The 12,565-nt window shown below is 35.8% G+C and overlaps 1 protein-coding gene across 6 annotated transcripts in view; it reads right to left on the bottom strand.

Moving 5' to 3' along the window:
• Positions 1-12,565, bottom strand: part of Samuel (SAM-motif ubiquitously expressed punctatedly localized protein) — a 516,854-nt gene that overhangs the window by 287,757 nt on the left and 216,532 nt on the right. The window contains exon 1 of one of the 6 annotated variants that reach the window (XM_074181809.1): positions 11,928-11,988. The exons of the other annotated variants lie outside the window; for them this stretch is intronic. The gene's annotated coding sequence lies outside the window, so the exon portion shown is untranslated. Of the gene's footprint in view, positions 1-11,927; positions 11,989-12,565 lie in introns of those variants that run through there. 6 annotated transcript variants of the gene reach the window in all.

Genomic DNA, 12,565 nt, shown 5'->3' on the forward strand with positions numbered 1-12,565 from the left:
TCTTCTATATAGATACTTCCACGAGAGGTGTTTAAGTGACTTGGTACATTTGATTCCATCAAGAGCGGTACACATCAGAAATACGCGACGGACTGTGGCTGCTATTCATTTTGAGGTTCAACTCAGTACTGTTCAAGAACATTTGAACATTTGGAGAATTGCGTTTATGTGGAATTAACTTTCTGAAAACGTTTTCATTCATTATTTTTTTATCTGGTCAATACCGTGGATTGCTGAAGGGAGTGGTGTGGTGACTGCTACCTAGGACCTACCGAATAATTTTTCAGCTTTTCGTTCATTATCTACATGATCATCTTTTATTTTTTTAATAAAACCTTTCAACAACATTTTTTTCTTATTTTATTTTCAAGTTATCAGTTTCTAATTTTGTTACTCAATTATTTTCATTGTGTTTAGTTCATTCAGTGCCTTAGTATAACGTGGCAATATGTAGTCCACCATCAGCGATCATCTTGAATTTGCATCTTTTTCAAAGTGTACAACTATTTTACTAGTGAAGCCCAGTAATTCGATACCCATATTTACGTAGTTGTGAAAAACATGTAAACCGCCATTTTGAAGCTGCGGTCTTCTTGAATTTGCATCTTTTTCAAATTGTACAAAGTGTCATTTGATACCCATATTGAGGTAGTTGTGAAAAAATATGTAATTCGCCATTTTGCAACTGCCGCCATCTTGAATTTGCATTTTTTTTCAAATTTTACTAATATTCTATTAGTCAAGCCCTGTCATTTGATACCCATATCGAGGTAGTTGTGAAACAATATGTAATCCACCACTTTGTATCTGCGGCCATCTTGGATTTACAATGTTGCATAATTGATTGAATTGTATCGTCTTTAAAACTGAATGTGTGTACCAAATATCAGATAAATCTATCAACAGGAAGGGAGTCAAACTTCAATTACTAAGTTTGACTCAGACAAACAACAGGGCAAGCTAAATAGTATTGTAACCGTTTAAAAAACAGAAACAAAAGTAACTTGAATCTTGGTACCGCCATTTGTATATAGAAGCCAAATATAACCGTTTAAAAACAGAAACAAAAGTAACTTGAATCTTGGTACTGCCATTTGTATATAAAAGACAAAGTAGGTGATATGAAAATGTGTTATATTCGAGATATATACATGAGGATACATACATACAAACATGAGGATTGTGTGGTAATTACTAAAAATAAGGAATTACCTTTTTTGGGTATTTCAAACTTTTTTTGTTTCGCAGGTTGTGTAATGAAAATGGTAGAATGATGACAGTTTAGCTCTGGAATAAACCCTTCCTTTTTTCTTTCGGAAACACAAGAAGTCTACAATGAAGGCAACCACTGTAATGTTTGCTACGAGATGGCGCTGAGGAGCGTGAGGTTAGTTCTCCTGTTTCTTCACATATGGATTGAATGATTGTGTCTAAATTATACGACGAGGAGTTAAGAAATCTTCCAAAGAAGGGAGATTTGAGACCAGCAATAGTGGGGCGGAAAATGACAAGTACCGCAGCCTAGTCAAGGCTGATTTCTTATGTGTCCTGACATAAGTGGTTGTAAATGTTACGTGTGTTACTATTTTTGAAATGAGAACAGAAAATGCAAAATGTGTGAATGACAGGTTCAATATACCAGGACCGATAAATTCCTTATCCTTGCCATTTGGCAAAGATATGTTTATCATTTGGAAATTTGTGATGGAAGCTACTCACGGATAGAATACATACCGATCAAATAGGGGGCATGTTAGTAACACCTAATTTATATGCCAAAATCTCGCAAAACTATCTTGAAATTCCTCAAACGGGCCAAAATCAAACATCCATCTCTCAGACACTTGAAGTGGTTTGAATGTTAAACTGTCGTCTTGACCTCCCGCCTCCCAACGCCCTCTGACGATTTCACCTCATTGAGGCAAATTTATTTCAGACAGTCATATTTTCCTTTTCAATATATGAGCTATTTCAAGGCATTTCTTCTTAGGACCTTGATCATGATAAGACTAATGGGTAGAGTTTTCGAAAATGCTTCAAAATGGGATCGGTTTGGTTAATAAAAAGTTTCACACAAGGACTTGCGATGAGACAACAGAAGTTTCACAAATGCTTCGAAATGAAATGTCCCCGATGTTAATTCTAAATCAGACAAGCTTAAGCCTAGTAAACTATCCTCAACAGATAGATATATAGATATTTTATAGGTCTGCATACCTTTAAATGAGACACAATATGTTGTGAATTAGGCAGCGTTTTCTATGACATCTCCCCGGCTTCGTTAGGGTAGCAAAATCATTTCACACACCAAACATTCAATTGTGAATAAATCATTATCATGTATCTATTATCAAAACATGTAGAGCTAGGTTTTCTGCAATTTTTTCATCATTCAATCAGAACGTAAATCATAGATTATATAAAGGAGATATTTTATTATATTTACGTTTTGTAACGAATTGTCATAAAAATTACTCAACTATCATTTTTAGATTTTCAACAACTAACTGGGAAAGCTTTCTAATCTAGTTGATTAATTACCTTATTGGTCACCATGGGACATAAAGAGTGGAGTAATTGAGCGTCCTGAATTAGTTCTTCATTAAAAAAGTCAGGTTAATTGATTACTTATGTAATGATTTGTCTATCTAAAGAAAATTTAATGACAACCATGTCTCATTACATTTACGGTAGTTCTTCGATCTCATCAAAGTGACTACGAAAGAAAAGTCATCATGATTCCGTGATTATTTTCATTTGAAGGTGACATAAACAATTTTATTTTATTCCAGTTACGAAATGAATTAATAGATAGTTAAAGATATTTTAGTGTAATACGACTGAAAACCAGGATTTATCTCTGGGAACAATGAAATCAAGATTTAGGTACATTCTGTATGACTTTGTAATAACAAGGAATTTGCATATATTCTTCTCAGAACTCCATTGTTTTTCCTCTTCGTTCATCATGATTCACAAAGTAGACTAAACGTTGGCGAGACCCCATAATGATTACAAACGATGTGTCTAACCTCTAACCGATATTCTTCATTATATGAAGATGGTTTCACGATTTTGATATTTAAGAACTCAGGGCATCGATGCTCAAGACCTATTACCTCTGAACTCTATAAAAGTCAAATCGATTATCGTTTCAAATTGCATCACTAGAGAAAGAGAAAACTGGGTGTTTATTCAAAACAGATTTACATACTTTGCTTTACAGGGAGGGACACATTTTGATCCAGAAAAAAATGTTTGAAATATTAGAAAAATTCATTCTAAACAATCATAATAATCGTTGTTTTCTCCAGATTATTCAGTATTCTACGAAATAGTGTTGATTAGTTGTGATAAAAATGTTTTTTTTTTATTTAAAGAAAGTTGCATACCTGCATTTCTACCTGTACTCCTTCCTGTACTTGAACTTGGAACATTAACAATCTTGCTGCCTGTTGTCCTGTTCGTTATTCTTAAAATGGGGTTCCATATTTGATTGAGGTACACCGCTTCTTCTTTTCGGTTGAAATTCTCCGTGTGTTTGTGGATCTCTATTGCCTCCCGTACCAGTCGGCTATGGTATCCCTGGTTGAGGGCAATTAGTTCTGTGTTTTCAAACAAAATTCTGTTGTCTCCTTCACTAAGTGCGTGTTCCTCCACAGCTGACTTGTCCATTTGGCGTAGTCTGCAGTTTCTTTTATGCTCTTTTAGTTTTGTTCCCATGGATCGTTTGGTGGTTCCGATATATAACTTTCCACAAGTGCACGGTATGCGATAGACCCCTGCTGCTGATAATGGGTCTCTTTTGTCTTGACATCGTCGAACTCTTTAGAACATGTCTCACAGGAAGTTACTTTCAATGGGGGGGGGGAACTTCTATGAGCTAGAACTAGATGGCGTTGCGATGGGGAGTCCAGTGATAGCAGATTATTTCATGGAACGGTTTGAAGGGAAGGCGATAGACACTTCTTGAAGCCGACCTTGTGGCTACGTTACGTGAATGACACCTTCGTCATCTGGAAACATGGAAGAGACGCCCTGAATTGTTTCCTAAACCACGCCCAACACCCGAGCATAGAATTCACCATGGAGATTGAGCAAGACCAACAGATAGCTTTCCTAGATGTACTAGTAGAACGATGTGGTACCAGACTAACCCACAAAGTGTATCGAAAACCCACACACACAGATAGATAGTTGCACGCACTATCGAACCACCATCCTAGCCAAAAGAGAGGAGTCATCTCCACTAACGGAACGGGCTCGGAGAATATGTGAACCAGAACATCTGGAGAGGGAACTGAAATACCTTGGAGTGACTTCGAAATCGAATGGATACAGTGCCTCCAAGACCAGAAAAGCCATGAAACCGAAGGGCACCACGGTTCAGAAAGCGAAAAAGGATCAGATGGTTGCACGCGCATATCTACCGTTTATTCCTAGGGTGACGAACAGGATTGGAAAACTATTGGGCAAACACGACAGCGAAACAGTCTTCAAACCCACGAGGAAGATACAACAAAGTCTCAGGTCGGCTGAAGACAAAAGAGACCCATTATCAGCAGCAGGGATCTATCACATACTATGCACTTGTGGAAAGGTATATATCGGAACCACCAAACGATACATGGGAACAAGACTAAAAGAGCATAAAAGGAACTGCAGACTAGGCCAAACGGACAAGTCAGCTGTGGAGGAACATGCACTTAGTGAAGGAGACCAAAGAATGTTGTTTGAAAAGACAGAACTAATTGCCCCCAACCAGGGATACCATAGCCGACTGGTACGGGAGGCAATAGAGATCCACAAACACACGGAGAATTTCAACCGAAAAGAAGAAGCGGTGCACCTCAATCAAATATGGAACCCAATTTTAAGGAATTCGAGAATAACGAACAGGACAACAGGCAGCAAGATTGTTAATGTTCCAAGTTCAAGTGCAGGAACGAGTTCAGGTACAAATGCAGGTACAAATACAGGTACAAATACAACTGATTACCTAACAAGGCATAAATACGCTTTACGAAGCCGAAAAGGTAGTCATCGGACAGCAAGCCATGATGGTTAAACCTCTGAAGAAGCTAGCCACTCGCGACAGCGAGTTACGTTACGATACCTACTGGTTGCGTAGTTACTGCTTGTAATTATTATGCACAAGGTAAACAGAAATCAGACCACAGTATTCTACACTTTCATATTTATAAACACTCGAAAGCATTTACAAGTCTGTTTTCATATACCTACTTGTCTCAACAATTTCCAACAATTATTATTCATTCTTTGGACATTTTCCAAGGCATGTCGAGTGGCACTAGACTTCTCTGGTCTACGAAACCAATATGTGGAATATATTCCCTGAAACGAGTTTATATAGTGCGATTATTTTGACCAAAATAATTTTTATCGTAATCTTCACAACTTATTTCACGAATACCAAAAGTCGCTGTTTCCCTTACCCTGCTTTTCTGGCTTCTCGAAAGTTGTTGAAAATGTTTGGAAAGCTACTTTTGGGTTTAATTCAGGTTTTGAAAATCCAAATCAGGGTTTCTGGAAATGGGGAACGCGTACCACGGGGGTACGACATTGAGTCATAAGAGGTATGCCATTTAACGTAATGGCGGCGGCAAGGCGTACGTGCGATAAGCATGAAAAGCTAGAAAAGGTACTTTTCATGTTTTGGTAATTCTGAATATTGGATTTGAAATCCATTCATGATCACAACTGCAAGCATTAATGAAAATTTGAGCATTAAGCAACATGAATCATTATTGGTAATGTCCGCAGATCAAACTCTTTGAGCTGAATTCAAAAATATGTTTTTGATTCATTTTTGGCCAGAAAGAAATCAAGAATATCCGGAGATTTTCGGTAAAGCGGTGATATTCCTTTTGCCCTTTTTGACAACTTACTTATGTGAGAGTAGGTTTTCAAACCCGGCCATGATATAGACAAAATACAGGAATTTACTGAACGCTGAATATGAAGTATGAAGTTGGGTAAAATTGCTCGCAGAATTGTAACAAAAAATAAGCCCACTCATCACATTAACCTACCCGCCGGCGGGCACCAAGACGTGTGAACCAAAACGTCCACTATGACAGCGGACGTTAGCGGGATTAATTATAATTACCAATATTAAGTACCTACCTACTTTAAAGAAAATACTTTATTTGTTCCATTACCTAACCGTAAACATGTGCTTTTCTGTATTAGTTTTCAGTAAATAGTCAGTATTTTTTAAAGGGGTCCGTCATGGCCTTGAAGGTTTAATAGGGCTACGTGGGACAATACGTTTGGGAAACTCCAATCTAGACCAATCTGAAGGCACCCATGAACACCCACATCAAAAAGAATTATTTTTGGAAAACCATAACTATGAGTTTACTTTTTTATTGACTGAAATTGGACGGCGAAAGGTGAATTTAAAAAAATCTATATAAATAAATGTAAGCGCATGCGGTATTGGAATTTATCGTTTCTATTTAATAGACTGAATGATACCACTCTATACACAATGCTGCTGGGATCATCAGTGGGGTGAAATGGTATCGAAACTGACCTTTTCAATAGGAATAGGGTATGACCTTACATTTTATCTACCACCAAACAACCAAACAACTCATCATTGGATAGTGCAAGTAACCTTTACAAAGATCGATATGAGGAATGCGAAATGTCAAATAGTTGTTTTATCTCCTACCAAACAATAGAATGAACGGAAACATTTCGGCACGTTAAATATCATTGTCAACAATATATGCACGATAATTTCAATTGTAGTCAATAATATTAATAATTTGTGCTTATTTACTGAAACTTAAGATACTATTTAGAAAACAAAAACAGAATCAATGGAGTTCAGGCAGAGCAAACTGAAATCAGTAATAATATCTTCATTTTTATGGAAAAATAGTTTTCCATAATATTAAGATCTATACAAAATGAAAATATTGACACAGATATAATTTCCTCAGTTATACATAGTGACATGCTAAAATATTCGAATATTTCATTTTTGGGGAAGAATGGTTTTGGTTTCCCACAGGTTGTTTCAGAAGTATTGTCTGTTTTCAGACACTACTTTATCTACTCAGTGAATACATATTTGGTAACCGGTCGATTCAACGTGGGTGCTTTGTTTACTCACTCAATTGTGTTGGTCGGTGGTTCAAGCCACAGAGGCTAAACGATCGATTTTCACTTGCTATCGTCCAATCCGATTTAGTTATCACACGTTAAAAGATGAGACCTGGAAAGTCCTTAGCTCGCACAAGTTCCGACTTCTGAGGGTTGTCTTTCGTAGGAGTGCGACAGTTGGTTAACGGAAAAACATATTTTAAACTTATATATTTTCAATTCAATCGAAATAAGAGTCATTTGAATCAGTAAACTTTCGCCAACCTAACACACCTGTTTGGCGAAGGTTCTACCGGTGAGAAAGTTATTCAAGTGCTTGAAAAGATGGTAGTTGATTGGCGAGATGTCTGGGGAGTATAGTGGGTGAGGCAAAACTTTGACGCTCAATTCATTCAATTTTTGAACGATGATTTGTGAAACGTGAGGACGGGCGTTGTTGTAGAGCAGGATCGAACATCTTCTGTTGACCAGTACCGGCTGCTGCTGACGCAACCTTCGGAACATTTAATCGATTCCCTCACAATACAGGCAGTTTGATTTATCATTTAGTACCATTGCTATATTCTAAACCGTAATAGATATGGAGACGATTAAATAGGAAAAAAGGTAACTCTCATCGGGAACAATACAATGGTCGAAGAAAATTTACGGGGACTCTCGTCCTTCTCGAGTTATACGGGGAAAACCAAAAATGCTGTTTTTTGTTTTTTTCTAATAGAATTATTATTTCGGAGAATATAAAAAATGGTTAAATAAATGTTATTGTATTCGAACTGTAATATAACGATGTGATAATGAATATTCGATAAAATGTTTCGTGTCAACATGGCTACCACCACTTATTTTTTTTCACACGGATCTGTCTTTCTCATTAGAGATATTGATAAAGCGATAAATTCACAATCCAATGATATATCACATTTGATAGTTTTATAGCGTTTCATTTGAAATAACTATCATCATCAGTGACAACAATTTTAAATTACGGTCCTGCTGTTACTTTTTTTGTAAATTGTTTCGATTTCTTCAAAATATAATTCAGATAATCCAATAAATTTGACAGGTACCCTAACACAATGAAAATTCTTATTTTTTCGTTTTGAAAAGTTGTGTATTGCCGTTATCCTTCTTTCAAGGCTTATTTCTCCCTAATCAATTATAATTCGTAATATTTTTATAATTGTCAATCCTGGAAGTACCGAAAATATCAGATTTTGTTCAAAATTCGATTGTTGTATGATTTGGTATGATCAAATAGCATCTCAATTCATTTACCATCTTAAACGCATAGGCTGTGCTTGGTTTTCATGGCAGCAAAAATGAATGTGTCGTTGATATCTGTTGAGAACTGTCACACGTCTATGAACATATCATGTTCATAGACGTGTGACATGTATTCAAATGATGAAAAGACTGATATGTTATTTAGTTATGCAAAATTAAATAATAATCCTCTTTTGGCAAGGAATATGTATGTTGAGCTATCCAAATGTTTAAACGATTAGAAATAAATTTGAGGGATTGTGGTGCATTTGACAGAAAGAAAACAAGAAAATGTGTGGTTACTGGAAATGTGAGGGATCAAATAAATGTTACGGGTTAGCAAATATCACCACATAAAAATTTACACAGTGAAGACATTTTTTTTGAATTTAGGATTGGTCAGTTACAAAAATTATGCCAATCGAGATTGTTTTTCACGAGAAATTGCCCACGAAATGAGGATTTCTGTAAAATCCACCTGAACTATTTTGAAAAACTGCTACAGGATACGCAAAGTTCATCACATCAATAGAAGGGAATACGGAAGGAGAGTACGATTTGCGAAGTGGTTGAGACGAAGATATAGGGAAGTTGGAAATATTTGTAAAAAATAATATGGATGGACGAATCAAAATTCATGAACAATGGTTGATTCAACAGGAATATTCATTAAAGGTGGAATAATACAAATGAACATTTACATAGGAAAAACAATTTTCAAAAAAGGTTCAGAATAAATGTTTGGTTGGGAATTGTGGGAACAAACATTCTTGGCCTTTTTTTCACGATGATCATTTGAATATTGAAATGTATCTTCATTTTCTATTCAATCAATTCGATGGCTTCTTAGATGAATTGCCACTGAATATCCACGATGAAATACAATATTTTCAACAGGACGGCGATCCTCCCCATAATGCAGCAATAGTAAGGGAACATTTAGATACAATATTCCAAAAAAATAGAGTGGAAACAATGGACCAATTAATTGACCAGATCTTACTTCTTTAGATTTTTTTGTCTGGGAATACATAAAGGATAGACACCAAGTAGAGATATCGATCATCTCAAACAATAAATAAGAGATACATGTTTTAGTATTACACTCATTATGCTAGAAGAGGTCATCAATTCGTGCATTTAATGTAGATTGCTGTGTAGCTTTGATTTTCCGTATTGGTTTCATTTTTCCCAAAAGTTCATAATAAAATAAATTGTTTTTCTGTTTGATTATTGTCACTGATGATGGTGGTTATTTCAAATGAAACGCTATAAAAATATCAAATATGACATACCCTTGGATTGTGAATTTATCGCTTTATAAATATCTGTAATAAACATACAGGTCCGTAAAAAAAGTTGATGGTGGCCATGTTGACACGAAACGTTTTATCGAATATTTATTATCACATCATCATAGTATACTTTGGAGAATGCCTTGAGTGGATCATCCGTGTCCAACCACTGTCCTGAACGTCTACTGTTGTCGTAGATGATCCACTTTTCATCACACGTGAACCGAACCAAAGAAGATCGTTTTGATTGCGCCAAATCAAAGAAGAACAAACTTCGAAACGTGACAGTTTCTGTCGATCTTTCAAATCGTGGAGCATCCACTTTTTGAACTTTTTGACTTTCCCAAAACGTTTCAAACCATCGAAAACTGTATAGAAGCTGACGCCCGATTCTTCCTCCATCCCACGCCGCGTTTGTCATGAGTCACTCTCCACTAGGGTCCCCAAATCCTCGTTCTGAATAACTATAGATCGACTACTTCGGGGCTCATCATCGAGCTAAAATCACCGAAACGAAATCTCGCAAACCAACGTCGAACACTTCGTTCATTAATACTATCGTTGCCAAATGCTTGGTTAACTTTTCTGTTCATTTCGACAGCGCTTTGGTTCAATTTGAATTCGTAGAGAAAAATTGACCGGAAATCGCCCAACGACATCATACAGAAATAAGCTGTACAGGTTACAAAATTCTTTATCGATCAGTCTGCCTGATTTAGACTAGCTATAAATCAAATATGATTCATAGCCAGTCTTTTCTTTCCATTTACGAGGAATTGGGCAAATTTCGTTCACAGGCAGATGGGGCGATGACAAACCTGTTGTTTGTTGTCCGCTTCAGCCTAGTTCGAGGACTTACACTCTGAAGGAATCATCGACTTTATGTTGATGGTAGATACTACCTTGCACTGACGAGTGGCCAAACAGCCCGAAACCGGTCTGCAAGTGGGTTCCAATAATTGAAAATCTATTGTGGCAGTTGTATCGCCTACAACATATAGAGATATAACTCCAGTGAAAAATCCTGCACTGACACCTGTCGGATATAATCCAACGCTCTTCGTGAGATTAGCCAGGGAAGTAGTTGTTTTCTGATCGATGTCAGTCCATTACAGTGTAGGGAAATGAGATTAGCCTGAATGAATTGTTTCTTTCAGATGATTTGAATTACCTGTCTGTTTTATTACTGATAACACCCAATTCAACACCGCGAAAGCATTAACAGGGGCTATATATGCAGCTAGCGGCAAAGCTAGTGTACAATTAGCCCATCTGTCAATATTTTATCATTTCATTACAGAATTATAAAGTGCAGTTATGACACTGAATGAAATAGGATCCCTCACTTGAAGAATGGCAACTAAACATAACTGATTCAGCACTTAGAAATAATAAAAGTAGTTGTAGAGAGATTTTTCTAGCTTTTGTAACTATGAGTTTTTATTGACACGAATACAATATTCTCTGAGAATTCGAACAAAATACTTCGTTTAGTATTTCGATTTTTTTCCACCCCTAAGACAAATTTAACCAAATAATACTGATTGAACTGTACTCAACTAATTGAAAAAAATCCATCTTTGCATAAGGTCGAGATGAAGTTTCTTTTTTTTCACCCCCTAAAATAAGTTCGAAATTCGATTGCCACAAGGCCATTAAAACAATAAAAAATACTTCAATATTATCTTTGTATGTAACCAAAACCATTTCAAATTATTTTTTTGCATTTCTGTAGAGTATTTTTGGAAAACTTAATTAAAATTTATCGCTGTGTGAGTTGGTTTTTTTGCTGGCAAACTTCATCATTTGAAACATATTTTTATCCCTGTTATTACCCTTCGAAATTGGTTACAAATAAATATGGAAAAGACTACGTTCTGACGAGAGTTCAGTTGCGTTTTTTGCAAAATAAGTATTAGTAATGCATCCTTCACCTTCATTTCCAATGAAACTAAGGACGACCTTATTCATTGAATGAACTGTAGCTCATGAAAATGAATGTATCTGATTGTCTTTTTTTCTTTCAGTTGGTTAATATACATCAAATTGAATGAAAGTCACATTTGGATGAGGATGTAAGCATATTCAATTTTGACATGGGAAATGTAATGTTTCGGTTTAGAAACTATTTTTTTTTCTGTTCCATCTGTAGCTGATTCATAAATCAAAATAATTTTCCAGAAAGACATGTTTAGTTTGAATAACATTTAGAGAATCTAACACCATACTTACCTAAGTACTTATTCAATTCAATATTTCATTTCGACTTCTCTCCACTTCACACACTTGCTCACAGTTCACCATTGTTTTTATAAGTATTTATAATGATAATTCAATCATTGACTTCGGATGATGAAGACGTTTTATTCAAATGATTCAAGCTATCAGAGGCCAATACGCTCCTGCAATCCTGGTCGCTAACTTCTGCCGTCAGCTTGAGGAAGTTACCTAAACTCTCGAGAATATCGAGAAAACTTCAATTCAACGATAATATTTGAGCATTATCGATCAAATCATTGTCACGAAAATGCATGACTGTATTGTAAATTATATTCTGATAGTAGGTACGATGAATGTTGCTACGGTGAAATGTGAAATAATAATAATAATAATGTTTATTTATCAAAAAATTACAATATTGAATATATCAGTAGTGCTTGAGAGATGCATAAATAAACAATGGCATCACTGAAGAAACAATCGCAAGATTGCTCCTTGTGCGTGATATAGCCTCTAGAAAAGATTCAAAAAAATTACAAAAAAACATTCATGTAGCACATGATACAATATTTAAAATATCACAATGATTGGTTGTCAGTTTCATGCAAGATATTACATGATATAAATATCACAGTCGAGTCGGTAAAAGC

Source organism: Leptinotarsa decemlineata, unplaced genomic scaffold (genome assembly GCF_025532065.1).
Source record: "Leptinotarsa decemlineata unplaced genomic scaffold, Ldec_3_MD MMD2_tig00026316_RagTag_RagTag, whole genome shotgun sequence".
In the NCBI taxonomy this organism is placed as follows: domain Eukaryota; kingdom Metazoa; phylum Arthropoda; class Insecta; order Coleoptera; family Chrysomelidae; genus Leptinotarsa; species Leptinotarsa decemlineata.